Below are 15,469 nucleotides of genomic sequence, written 5' to 3'. Positions count from 1 at the left end.
CCACCCGAAGTAGACCTTGTCGTAAAACACCCGATTCTAGCTCGGTACGTTCCGATGTCCACCATGATTACTATGGGATACCAAAGGGGTCGAAACTTTAACTTCTGCTCGAGCAGAAAAAAATGCTGCTCGAGCAGCAAAATGCTGCTCGAGCAGCAAATTTACTGCTCGACCAGTATTTTTTCGGCTCGAGCAGAAAAATCCTGCTCGACCAGCATTTATTTTTAGATTATGGCATTAGCCAATCAGAACTCTTGTTTTATTTGCCATTTGGTGCGAAACTGGTTTGTTTGGAAAAAATGGCTGCCGCCATGATGGTGCCTTTTTTCACATCTTCTGCAAGTTTATGTGACGACCTGTTAAAAGTTTAACATTGACACGAGGTAAGTGCTTTATATTTTTGCTGCAAACTAGTCGATCAAAAAATTGTTGCCATTCGCTTAATAAGAAAATCGATCATAAATGTCTAACGGCTGTTAAAACTTTTGCGAAAATCACGACGATGACTGATACGAATTCGGGTCTCACTAAAACGCTTACGGAATTTGCATACAATATAGATAACGTTGAAAACTGCATACGATATGAACAAAGAAGGAAATTGCAGACGGTAATCGCTGTCCGTTATTATGGTGTTTATTATGGTTTAGTTATTTTAATTTTATTTTTTGATGTTAAAAATACACGATGGATACTTAAATATTGATGTTTACCTTTTTTATTTTGATATTTTATGGTGTAGATTAACCTAAGTTAATATAACAATCAAAACAGTAGGGCATGGAATGGCAGATCAACATAAATTTTCGGATAAACTTTCTGGATTTTGCCAAGGTATATTTTTTCATAGATTTTCAGTTTGTTTGCTTCAAGAAGTAGTATGTGGATAAAACATTTCCTGTAAAAAGAATATATTTCATCAATCATAACGTGTTTATGAGACGTATTGGCTCTCATAATGACGATTTTAGCGGATATTTCTGTCTGTTACACAATTGTCAAAATCTAAAACGCTTCACAATTTATCTGTCAAATCATTTCTTATTATACGATTTTAAAATGACATCAACTGTAGTAACACATCTTTGATAAATTTTAGTGCTTATATGCTTCTCAAAGTTTTCAACTTTCACTTTATTGATTTTTAAGATGATTGATCAATTGATAGCTGAAAGACTGTCAAATGAATATGGAATTGGGTTGTATTATTTATCTGATATTTGAAGATGGTTTCTAGACGCAAATGAATATTCCTTAAGTACCGCGACTCTCCCGGGTTGCAGGCTAGTAGATACAGTCAAGTTACCATTACCGTATCATTACCCATAGAGGATCACTTTCATGTTCAAGAATGCGCTTCCCGATAAATAGTTGTCAGTTTTGGATGATATTTTGAACACAGCATTTTCAATCACATATAGAAAACAATTATAACAAAAACAAATGAATATAATTTACAACTGGCAATGTAATTTGAGCATTGTAAACAACACAGGTCATGTTTCGACAGTTCAAATAGCGTGGTAGAAGCCCCCTGAGTGGTTTCGATCACGTGATCCGTTATGGCTACAACTGATCTGTTAATGCATGAATTTTGCAGCGAAAAAAAGGTATCACAAATACATTTTGCCTGCGTTTAAAAATAAGACTATATGCTGAATCAGTGAGCAAAGGTAATATTTAATCAAACTGATGTAAAAGAAGTCTCAAAACATTTATTGCTTTTCACCAGAACAACTTTATTACGCTACTGATCCGGTAATGGTAACTTGACTGTACATGTATTATAAAATTTGTGTTAAAAATCTGTGTGCAATCCTGTAATGGACTGTAAGCAATCACAATTCTATTTGTAACACCAGAATTAACCCTTTACATGCTGGGAAATTTGTCGTCTGCTAAAATGTTGTCTGCTGAATTTCTACAATTAGCATTTCTTCGATTTTTTTTTCAAAAAATACTATCAGAATAGCAAACAGTTTGGATCCAGATGAGACGCCACGTTATGTGGCGTCTCATCTGGATCCAAACTGTTTGCAAAGGCCTTCAAAATTCGGTTCCCGCACTGAAAGGATTAATGAATGCGTTATCAATGTCAGTTAAGTGTTCATGATCAAGTTGAAATTAAAACAGTGATGCGCAAAGATAATGATTCGTTAAAACAAATATAGAAATAAAAAATGTAGAACAACACAAATTTGGAAGTCACTTAAGAGACTATAGTTTCCAGTTTTAGACAATTTAAAGGTTGTCTGCTCATATGTTTTGGAATATTGGTAAGATTGTTACCAGATTCGATACTTGTGTGGGCATTTTTATCCCCACGCTTTTTGAAAAAAAGGTGGGGATATTGTGGTAATCTCCGCCGTCCGTCCGTCCGTCTGTCCGTCCGTCCGTCTGTCTGTCCGTCCGTCCTGGCCACTATCTCCTCCTACACTAAAAGCACTAGAACCTTGAAACTTACACACATGGTAGCTATGAGCATATGTGCGACCCTGCACTATTTGGAATTTTGATCTGACCCCTGGGTCAAAAGTAATAGCGGTTGGGGTGGGGCCGCGTCAGAAATTATCACTCATTTTTTTAGGTTATTTTACATTTACTTCTTTATTTCTACACCGATTCACTTCAAATTGATACTGGACCTCTCTTATGACAATACGGTCAATCTCAACCATGCATGGCCCCATTCCCAACCCTGGGGCGCCCCACCCACATAGGCCACACCCACCAAAAATTTCCATTTACTATAATTTTTTCATTTCTACACGGATTCACTTCAAATTGATACTGAACTTTTGTTATGACATTAGGGTCAATCTCAACTATGCATGGCCCCAATCCCAACCCTGGGGCGCCCGCCCACATAGGCCACACCCACCAAAAAATTCCATTTACTATAATTTTTTCATTTCTACACGGATTCACTTCAAATTGATACTGAACTTCTCTTATGACATTAGGGTCAATCTCAACTATGCATGGCCCCATAACCAACCCTGGGGCCCCGCCCACATAGACCACACCCACCCAAAATTGCCTTTACTATAATTTCTTCATTTCTACACCGATTCACTTCAAATTGATACTGAACTTTTGTTATGACATTAGGGTCAATCTCAACTATGCATGGCCCCAATCCCAACCCTGGGGCGCCCGCCCACATAGGCCACACCCACCAAAAAATTCCATTTACTATAATTTTTTCATTTCTACACCGATTCACTTCAAATTGATACTGAACCTCTCTTATGACAATACGGTCAATCTCAACTATGCATGGCCTCATTACCAACCCTGGGGCCCCGCCCACATAGACCACACCTGCCCAAAATTGCCTTTTACTATAATTTCTTCATTTCTACACCGATTCACTTCAAATTGATACTGAACTTCTCTTATGGCAATACGGTCAATCTCAACTATGCATGGCACAATTACCAACCCTGGGGCGCCCTGCCCACATATGTCACACCCACCCAAAATTGCCTTTTACTATAACTTCTTCATTTCTACACCAATTCACTTCTAGTTGATGATGAACTTCTCTAATGACAATACGGTCAATCTCAGCTATGCATGGCCCCATTACCAACCCTGGGGCACACCTAGGTCAAACATTCGGCGTGGGGATACGCGTCGGCCTCTGCCGCGCCATTTCTAGTTTTATTTGTAATATATTATGTTTAAATATAATTAAAACCACACATATATATTTTACAATAATTTTGTTAAGGCCTGTATCTTGTTGTTTCAGTGAAGAACTCCAATGATATACATGTAGGGGCATGTGTCCAAAGCTGATCCACATCATAACATACTGATTGGGAATAATGACATAGTACCAAAAGATGTGCTTATACTGTAATTAGCAGGTATGGTATGACTCACACCATGTATTGTTTACCTCATTTGTGTTTAGTATTTATTCTATTTTTTCCATTAGTAAAAACAACATATGATTTATTGATTATCTTATCCATGGTATGCGGATGTTTAGATAAAAACTAACAGAATTTATTAAACAAAAATGCCTTAGCTCTTTTCACTATGCATATCTGGAGGGAACAGAAATAAATTATGTACAAAACAAAAATCTTATTTTCATGTTGATAACAGTGTATCATTTGATTAATAATGTGTTGTGTTATTTTTACAAATATTAAGTTCAATAAGAAAAACAACAATGCAGGGAAAAATAACATGTGGTTACCACTGTATTGATGTATTATTGATGTGTTTGTGGAAAGTTGCAGTCATAAATTATCAGTCATTGTTATATATTTTCATTGCAGATCTTCACAAATGAACCTGGCAGATCCTGGTGCAACCTTACCTTACCATGTTTACATCTTACCGTCAGTTTGAGCTGTGTGTGGGTGGTAACACGGACTATATACATGTATTGCCCAGTAATTGTCTTGTGATGGACCTTTTTAACATATCAAGTATTTAATTGAAGACTTAAGAGGTCAGTTTTCATCAAAGAATTTAAAAATACAGTTTTATTTGTAAGGGTGAATATATGGTTATAATGGCATAAATGTATATCTTGTGTCTGTTTTTTAATCAGCCTTTCATCCATAATTATGAATTTTAAGCATGATAAAGTATTTTAAGGGAATATAATGTAGACATGTTATGTTGTTTCTGCACAAGCATTTGAATACAAGAAATTCTATGCTCACTCAGCACTGTTTACACATTGTCAATGAATTTGCTTGTTTTAGTTTCCAAATCTGTCTGTCTCTAGCTCCCTGTGAATAATGTACTTTTTTACATTGCATCCATTCATTTTAAATGGGGTGTATTATGCACATGTCACACTTTTTTTACAAAAACATTAAGGTCAAAGGTAAAATATATGGGTCAAAATCATAACTTTTGCAATATTGAAGATAGCAACTTGATATTTGGCATGCATGTGTACCTCATGGAGCTGCACATTTTGAGTGGTGAAAGGTCAAGGTCATCCTTCAAGGTCAAAGGTCAAATATTTGGGTCAAAATCGCTCAAAAGGGGACATTGTGTATTGTGTTTTACAAACACATACCTTGTTATGTTATGTAATGGCCTTTCAATCATCTTATTTTTTTATGAAATACGCTGGATTTGTCTTTTTATTTCATCCATGATATCATTATGTTTTTTTTGCCTGTTACATTTTGCGGCCCAATGTACGTGTTAAGCAGTTTAACCATTTACAACGGCATTTGTGGCGAGGCTTACAGTCATAAGGTTGGTCATTACATGCACTGCATATCATAAAATCGTTTGGCTTTTATTGACAAAATTTGCGAAAACGGTGTCCAAGACTAAACATGACAAGTGTCGCAACTTCGTCCCCACCTGGGAATTCAGAGCGCAAATTTCAGATTATAATGTGTCAGATTTTACACTTGTATAATGAAGAAGTCATCTCTTGACAAGATGGTGATGTACTGATCTCGTTCCAAGCCACACATGATACTTGTTTTGATTTTAATCAAAATCGGTGTTAAATAGTAAACATAAAAAGTGTCACAAATTCGTCCCTATTGAGAAGTCAGAGCTAAAATTTCTGATTTTAATTTGTCAGATTTTGCACTTTTATAATGAAGAAGTCATCTCTTGACAAGATGGTGGTGTCCTTATCTCGTGCCGAGCCACAAATGATTCTTGTTTTGGTTCAAAGCAACATATAAACGAAGATTTTTTTTAATGTACTTTGTTTTAAATTCTGTTCTTTGAAAAATGCATGTACTTTGTTTTAAATTCTGTTCTTTGAAAAATGCATAATAAGTCATCAACTATTATAATTTTATGAAAATATTACTTTAATTTTGGTTAATGCAGTTATTGATATAAATTGTTTTAACGCATACGATGTAGATAACGTTCGCGAACCACAATAGAAACGTTCGTTGAGTTCACGTTTAAACGCGACGGTCACGTTCTTACAGTGGGTATTATTTGTTGATCTTACTTCACTTTATCGACCATTTGTCATTTAACAGCAGAACACACGAACAATCAAAGTAAAATTAGATGTAAGCGATCGTTTTTTTCCGTTTAAGTTTCAAACATTGGCTCGAAAAAGTGTGTGCAAAGGCTCATTATCGACAATAAAGATAACTTAATAATAAGCTGTAAAAACAACAAGCAACAGTTTATGTCTTATTAAAATATACGGTCAGTACAAACATATATTGTAATATATGCTACTAACAATCGTTAAGTATAAACTGTAAGCAAACATCAACAATAACAATAACAGTTCGAGTATAAATATAGGTGAATGGAAAAAGTGAAAATCATTTAATTGTCTTATTCGCGATCATTTCGTTTCCGGTTTCCGTGCGATAGTCCCAAATAAGCGTCGCTCTGGCCGTAATACTTAATTACCGTCTTTTGATTATAGTCAGTATTTGTGAACCTGAAAACGTGTTTTATAAATCTGGTATCATCGACGCCTTTGTTGGATATTTAAAAAAATCGCTTTTCAATTCGTTTGCCGTTCACCGTGAAAGATCTATAACCATATTGTCGCCAAGTGTAGCCAGCCAGATTTCCATTTTCACAGTTTATTTATGGAACGCTTGAAGGCGCTATTATTATTGCGGACGGATGACAAATTCAGTTATCAACGGCAAAAGAAACACATTTGTAACGAAGTACCTGATACTATACAACAAGAGGGCCATGATGGCCCTGTATCGCTCCACTGCTGAAAAAAGGCTATTCAAATATTCTCTGCATGTGCAAATACTTAAATATAGGCCTATAGGACGAGAAGATTTTGAAAATTTTCACAAAATAGGCCTTATATAAGCATATGTTAAATTTTGTGACCCCCGGGGCAGGGTCAAATTTGACCCCAGGGGCATAATTTGAAGAAATTTGGTAGAGGACTATTACATGTCTCTACATACTAAATTTGATAGACCTAGGCCCAATGGTTAGGGACGAGAAGATTTTGAAAGTTTTCACAAAATAGGCCTTATATTAGCACTTATACTAGCACTCACGATATGGCCGGCTCGTGAGCCGTGAGCGTTAAACATGAATGGTTACCGACTTCTATCCGCCTGGCATAGTGATAGGAGTTGGGAGGTACATGGTATACACGCAAGGGTGTCTCATAAGCCGAATTGGCTGGCCCTTTCAATAGGGGTGACACTATAATAAAAAAGACCTTTTATTAGCATATGTTCAATTTTGTGACCCCCGGGGCAGGATCCAATTTGACCCCAGGGGCAAAATTTGAAGAAATTTGGTAGAGGACTATAAGATGTCTCTACATACCAAATTTGATAGCCCTAGGCCCAATGATTATGGACGAGAAGATTTTGAAAGTTTTAACAAAATAGGCCTTATATAAGAAATTTTTCATTTTTGTGAGCCCCGGGGCAAGGTCAAATTTGACTGCGTTTTAGAAGTTTCAACGTTGAAATGTGACGTTTCGGAAAGCTTACATATTATGAAAAGACGTTTTTTTATGTTGCCGTGTGTGTTTTAACAAATATAATTTTACGATCATTGCTTGATAGCATTGTAATTATTTTAGTGCAGTCAGACGCAGTAGCCGCCGAAACGTACACCTACTACGTTTGTTAAGTGAAATGTCTGTGCGCCGTTATTTTGCTAGATTTCGTATAACGTCTTCCTTATGAACTGCATAATGTTACAACTTTGATAAAAATCTTTAACACTCAATTCACCATTATTTTTGAGTTAATCATAACGCAAAAACGGACTAACTAATGTACATGGAGAAAGTAAATAAAAAACATTTTCTGGAGCAAGAAGTTGAAAAACAAAACATTACACATCAATTTTGACTTCCATTGCAACCAAATTAAGGTTCGATGATGACAGCCAGATATTGCTCTCTATTAATTGAATGTTTGAAAAATTCGTTAGACCAGTATCATGCGAAAATGGATCTTATTTAATTGTGGTTCCCTCATTGAACTTATGTTGTCTGTCGACTTTTAGAATAATGTGTCAGAAATAAATGTATTGCTTCAGATTCACGAGCTGTTTTTTTAGAAATGAAATATGCAAATGTATGTTATATATATTTTTTTCTGTTTCTTAAACGTATCTTATTTATTTGTGACTACGTGCTTATTTTTTTTAAGAAATGCGAGATTCAAATGTGTCTTATTTATCTTTTATCCATGTCTTAAATGTGTTTTATTTATATAAGACTACATTCTATACTGCCAGTGTCATGCGAAAATGGATCTTATTCTCAATATCCACCTTCACACTTTATTCTTTATTAGCGCCGTCTTTCATTAGGCTATCACTATTTAAAGAACAGATTACTGTGAAATTAATAAAAATGTGCAACGGTGATATTGATCCATTCTCGTTGTTAATTTTAAATGTACACAACAGTTTAGCAATAAATGAAATCAGTTATTTTGACAGATAATCCTTTTTTTCCAGTACGGTAGCCAGGTGCCTGTGTATTGAGCTGACAAGATAGGGATCATCACAGCAGGTTGCTAATACACAGTGTAGACTTCCCCTGTTTTATTATTGTATTTGTTATTTACCTGATTGGAATAAATGGAGTGTATTCAATCGGGTCTGCTGGCGTTATGTTCAAGGTCATTTTATGTGAAAAGCTGGGTTTCGGACATAATTTCAATCGTTTTGCTTTTATACACAATTTTTGAAATAATGAATATATTGGCGCGATGAAACATGATTTATAAATCAAGCTGACAGAATAGTTTCAGTTCTTAATTATGTGTACGGTAATTTAATTCCCATCTCTCGCTTAACTTAACGTTCAATGGCACGCGCACTTAACAAAATTATAAAACATCAAGTGTTTCATTTTATTTCTTTTTATAAATTATGCACACATATTATATGTTATATTTTTTTTTTTTACTCAACCAGAAAGAAATAATAAAACCTGGTTATATATAAAGCGCTTTACTTTTGCAAAATGCTACATTAAATAAGGAAATATCGTATGTTTTTGTTACGTGCTTGATATATTTATAAAAAAAGCAGTTTTTTGTAATACAATATCGGAATTTGACCTTTAATTTGATGCAATCCACACAACAAAAATTAGCGGCCAAGCGCAGTATTCTGCGCTCGGCCGCTGATGGTGTATTAAATATATACAATTATGATAAGAAACAGTAGTAGACAACAGGCATCTGGTTGATAAGAAGAACTGATATATTTATTGGACGTGAATAACATCACCAACTAAAAATGTTTTGAAATAATAAATTTTCCCAGAATAATTGTATAACATTATTCATCTAGCGGCCAAGTGCATTAATCTGTTTTACTGTTTAGTAATACCATCATTTTTAAACTGATAACGGAAATAAAGAAATATCGTGTTTTTTTGTTAAGTGTACGTGCTTGAATTAATTATTGTATTGCATGTGCCGCGTTTAAAGATACTACATCCGCACATCAGACCAAGATAGATATATTTGACATAAGACCACACCACAGTGAGGCGTTATGAGAGACAGTAACGATAAGGCTGATAGGTGACATTGACGCACTGACTGAACAAAGTTCATGTTATGTTATGTACGAACGAAAGGCCGCACGAACGTACGGACCGACGGACGAAGGAACGAAGGGACGGACGTACGAAGGAACGAACGAACGGACGGATTAGCGAATTGACGAATGAACAGACGGACGGATTAACGAAGAAGGGACGGACGGACGCATATATTCAATGCGCTTTCGGTAATTCTTTTGCGCTTTCGGTACCGATACCGAAAGCGCGCGCTTTCGGTTAATCTAGTAACCCCACTTGTCACTCACTCACAGCTTCTTTCGCATATTCAGTCCATCAATCCCATTCTTACAGTTAGTCAATTAGTGAGTTCCCTCCGGCTCAATATTTTCATTAGCCGAATTTACGGTAGATCACATACATTCTTTACATTCTATCAGTTTTATGGCGTTTGATGAAAAAAAGTTATAGCCAAATTATTCAATCAGTGTAACTGTAATTCAATCGCGCACTTGTAAACTCGCACTGTCAGTAAATCGCATGTTCATTCGCGGAGTGAGTCCGTCCCTCAAACATTCTTACAGTCAGTCACTCGCTTACATAAACAGTCGCGCAGTCAGTCGATCACACCGTCGAAAAGTAAATCGCATAGTTAGTCAATCACTCACTGTGAAACTCAAAGAGGATGCAAAAATCTAAATATTCATACTTAAAGAGGATGCAAAAATCCTAAAGCGTGCAACAAATGTCCTTCCTCAGACAACATATCGCAAAATCATGAATTGGCAATAGTAATTGTATAAGTGTATATAGAATGTGATAATATTGTATATGTAGTATACATGTTCTTAAACGACAAAGAACTACTTATTTTGTTATAATATAAAACTATATCTGAAACCCCAAAATCATTTAGAAGTTACCTTACAGTAAAATACACATGAATCCCAGTTCGAAAGACCCATTTTGCAATCTTCAATAGCAATGCAGTACATAGTTACAACAATAATGTACTTTATTGGGTTCAATATTGGCCCCAATCCTGTGTATTATCCCCGTTCGTTGATATTATGCTGTGGTCACAGAGCAGCGATCATTATCAGCGGTGATCAAAACTAACAGGTGCACAGGAAAAAAAAGGCATTAACCCATTGGTAGGTCCGTTGAGAGCTTATGAGGATTATACACATAATGTGGATATGCTGGGGTCTGTCATTTATTGACGCTGTATTTTTCAATGAACGGAGATAATACACAGGATTGATACTTTATTATTTAACTCTTTTTTGCTGATATATATATAAAGGCAAATAAAAGCATTTGTAAAGTATATCAACTGACAGGAATATGTTATACATCTTCATTCTGATTTAAATCACACAGCTTTACATTACTTTAATATTTTCATAAAATATTTGATGATATGTAAATCACGTAAGAATGCTTAAAGAATCGATATTTCCATTGCGTCTGATCTTCAAATTGTATTTTTGAAAACGGATTAACACGATAAGTTAATAAAGTATGTCCGTCTCTCTTATATTAAATACATTGTAAACAAGTGGCTTTATAACAACAACAACCACAACATCATAAGTGGTATTACATAAATGGAGAATGAAATATCTTTACCAAATATACAATTATAATTACATTTCTATATTTCTTTATTTGCTCATTTTCAAATGAATAATATAATGAGAATTTTATTCCGTGTATTTAAAAAATCGAATTTGGCGTGTAAACGCTTATGCAAAAATCTACCAATTTTATTTTAATAGTTTGCTGACTCCTTTATCAAATAATAAATACAATCAACTGAACCAGAGGTATATTTATAGAACAGAACAGAATATATTTTAATTTGTTTCACAGGCCACATAAAACAGTACATAAATTGTAACAGCATTTAGTTCACAAAATTTTATTTCTCAAAACAGAAGTTCGAAGTAACAACAATTACATAATTATTTAGGGAAGGCGATCAGTGAGTTTACTTTTTGATTTTTATAGCATTATCAATCAGTATTTTTTTCCATTACGGAATATATCTAAAAACAGACATTTACTATTGTATGCTAGAAGCTTTATTGTAAGCTTCATTGCTGAAATAAATGTTGTTGAATTTGATAGATCTCATGCTTATTTATCTGTTTTCTTTAAAAACGCTGTGTCTATTTTTGATACATATCGGGTATTAAAATAGTATTAAAATAATACAAGACACTAGATACATATCGTTTAAGGTTGTATCAAAATAAGGTACATGAAAATTACTTTTGCCACAATTATTGGTAATTACTTTTACTATTACACACTACAACTTTATATACATATATCAAATGGTAACATTTACGTTTATAATAAGTTTAATACACATAAAGTATTACATTTGCAAATTAGACAGATAAAACATTATTTGTAGTGAACCCTAAAAAACATCAATTATCACTAATTTTACGAGGAGTATAAGAGGTTAACAAGTTACTGGTTCCCTAACGAACCCCAAAGTTTATTTTGGTATTCCATGTTAAGTTTTCATCATTTTTGCTTATTACACTTAATTAACCAGCTGTATATTTTGCGATCATATTATCTAAATTTAATAATTGTAATTTGCCAACAAGTGACGAAAGAGATTATACAGAGATTTGAAAGTTGAATTCATGTCATTTGTATATTAATAAATAATTCTTATTCAATTGAATAGTAAAAACAAGTTAACGACCTATCTCTCCTACTTTTTGTATATGTAAGTGGAAATTAATAACATTGTTTGGCCTAAATACCCATCAGAATTTCTACGAATTGTCGGAATAGTTCTATAATATAGATGTTTGTTTAATTTTATAAAACTTTCTATCATTAAGAGTTGTACACATTAGCGTTTAGCAATTTTATGAACTGAATTCGATAAAACGTATAATCGTACTATTTAATCGCTTAAACGTTTCTCTACGGTTACCTTCCCAAACGTTCGATGGGCGAGTACCCTATTTATAGTATGGGGACCTACGTACGTTCAATCATACTACAATTTTGAAACGGATATTGCAATAGTTTTTAATCACTACACAAGTGCATGTGCATGTATGTATTATACATAGGAAATGCCATAGCGTGTAAAATAAACTGTATTTGTAGACTTATGACTTAGGCACCACGCCTCATGTTCAGTGTTATCGTACTATTTGCCCTTCCTAGCTGTATAATCATCACTATCATTATCACCGTGATTGATATAATCATCATTATTAGTATTATCATTAGCACTATCATAATCCCACCTTTATGTTACTGACCCTATACTGGGGATTTTTCAACAACTCTTTTTCACAATATACGATGATTTATCGTATAGACTACTGTTTGTTTGATATTTGTGACATTCTCTTATTAGTAAGTTCAGAAGTTATTACAAATTGTTATTGTTGGATTATTGACGCAAAGCGGCAATAATACACAGTAGCCAATCTTCAGCCTAATTTGCATATTACTGCAAACTTCGGAGCACTTCTGTCTACGCCGCAGAACTAACTCTCTGTTAACGCAACGCAATTTGATTGGGTGTTGTGAAAATGTTAGTACATGCGCATTGCTAGTATTCTCTATATAACGATAAAAGCCGTTACCGAGAAAAAGTATCCGAATGTACAATACTCGATTCACACAGGCGATATTTTAGATTGTATGTTTCCCTTTAACTCTTTCCTATTGAAGCTGGTCCGAGACTAGTAACACACTAAACATCGCAGTGGCGAAGACAGGGTTCAGAAACTTGAATGTTTTTCTAAATGAACTTAGTTTCCTTTTGAATCAGGGCCACGTTGTGAGTTTTCATGTCAATAATCCACCAGTACTTTCAGTGCTTTGATTTTGTAAACTGTGAACACTAATAAGATACTGTTCTATCAAGTTATTATTTAATTATCTCCCTTTTTTACATAAAAGTTTACACCAAAATTAATGCTTAACGTTTTAAAGTAGATACATGAAGATATTTTTTTACCATTTCGAGTATGCCCTTATTCCATTAGTTACCATGTTTTGCTTGCCGATATACTTTGAAAACTTTGAATTATATTTATTATTCCATATGAGCAACAGGAAAATGCACATTCAAAACATTTGAAATAAATATTAGCAAATACATAATGAGCCCCGCTCTGTGAAAATGAGTTTAAATGCATGTGCGTACAGATTCGTCCCAGATTAGTCTGTGGAGTCCGCACAGTCTAATCAGGGACGACACTTTCCGCTTTTATGACATTTTTCGTTTAACGAAAGTCTCTTCTAAGCAAAAATCGAGTTTATGTGGAAAGTGTCGTCCCTAATTAGCCTGTGCGGACAGCACAAGCTATTCTAGGACGACACTTTACGCACATGTACATTAAACCCCTTTTCACAGATCGAGTCTCTAGTATTTTATTAACCGGTGTATCATCATTCCAACGTTCTAATATTGTTTCATTAAATAAATATAGATTGACTGTCGTTTTAAACGTGCGGGGTAAGAACTATACTGCTAAAAATGTTATATTATATTATACATATATCTTATAACATAAAGCAAATTATGCTCTAACTGGAATTTAAATTCTCGTAGCTGTTCTGTTGTTTTATAGTCCTAGGTGCTCGGATTCTTACTCCATATTTTTTTTATTAAACAAATAAATCATATTGTACGGTCATTACACACTTCCGAACAGACGGCACTTCTCTTTTTGTGTTAAAATTTTATTTTTAGTGGCTGTAAATCTAACCAATTATTTTGTTGACATATAAATGTTATTGTGTGTGTATAAATAATGAGAAGATGTATAAGCAATGTACATCTAACTTATTCCCGTCGGCGAGTAATATACAAAATTAATTTATGTTCTTATTTAAATAATAAATACAATGATTTACAGTTATTTATACATTTAAACTCTGTTCTTAGATACAAATCGAGTTGTTAAATAACGACAGCATTTGTAACACATTCTAGATTATCGTCACATCAAACTGATAATTGTTGCGGAAATTGATGGATATTAATTAGCATGGGGTCTCTTAACTCGAATACTACTACTACTAATTATTATATCTTGAATGTTTGTAGTAGGCCGATTGGCTTATATTTAAGTTAATATAGTTCAACAATATATCGGGAAAAACACTCAATAGCAAAACGTGCTCGGTTCTTAATACCATTTACAATCTCATAACATATTCGTTAATGTATATTTAATAAAACTGGACCGGTGAACTCTTTGTAATGTACACATTCCCGCGACTTTTTTTTGTTAAATATTATAGCGCAGTAATTTACGTTGCTTAAACTCGGGTCGCCCTTAATCTCATTTATGTATTTCGAGGTTTCGATTCACAAATAAAATCAAATTTAGTCATCATAGGTGTGCGATAACGTTTCTATATTGTATTTTATTTTAAACGGAATCGTATATAGTATACATATGCGAAATTGCAAAGAAAAAATAACGAAAAATTACACCCGTAACATATTACCGACGGACTTCAACCGGTTTGAAATATTTTCTTTTTTATTAAACTATCGGTACTATGGATAATAATGGATAATAATGCTACTATATTTAATAAAATATCACATTTACAAGTGTTGCGCATCTTAGTGACGTGTAATTAATGATTTAAATCCATTTTATTAAAGCCCGTCTGCATTTTCCTTCTTTGTCCATATCGTATGCAATTTCCTTCTTTGTTCATATCGTATGCAGTTTTCAACGTTATCTATATTGTATGCATAATCCGTAAGCGTTTTAGTGACGGCCTACGAATTGCTCAATGGGTGCACAAGTGTAGGTTCTCTGTTTCTATCGATTTACTTTCTTAATGATTCTTAATAATTGCTTCCGACACAGGTGCCGATTGCCTGTGATTGTGCCTTTCTGGTTAACATTGTTTACGTTTCTCGTTCTCCCCATACATGTATATTTGCTGTGCTAACTTTTA

At 34.1% G+C, this 15,469-nt stretch overlaps 1 long non-coding RNA gene across 3 annotated transcripts; it reads left to right on the top strand.

Annotated features, from left to right (window-relative positions):
* The first annotated feature begins 640 nt into the window (after positions 1-640).
* Positions 641-8,581, top strand: LOC127874659 (uncharacterized). Of its 3 annotated transcripts, none has more exons than XR_008047037.1 (4): positions 641-834; positions 3,758-3,875; positions 4,296-4,471; positions 8,437-8,581. It is a non-coding gene; the product is annotated as an uncharacterized LOC127874659 (long non-coding RNA). The 3 variants fall into 3 exon arrangements; XR_008047036.1 differs by having other exon boundaries at positions 646-834; positions 4,296-4,412; XR_008047035.1 differs by lacking the exon at positions 8,437-8,581 and having other exon boundaries at positions 656-834; positions 4,296-5,825.
* Positions 8,582-15,469: the final 6,888 nt, after the last annotated feature.

This window comes from Dreissena polymorpha, chromosome 3 (genome assembly GCF_020536995.1).
Source record: "Dreissena polymorpha isolate Duluth1 chromosome 3, UMN_Dpol_1.0, whole genome shotgun sequence".
NCBI classification, from domain to species: domain Eukaryota; kingdom Metazoa; phylum Mollusca; class Bivalvia; order Myida; family Dreissenidae; genus Dreissena; species Dreissena polymorpha.
This window is presented reverse-complemented; position numbering and strand designations above follow the sequence as displayed.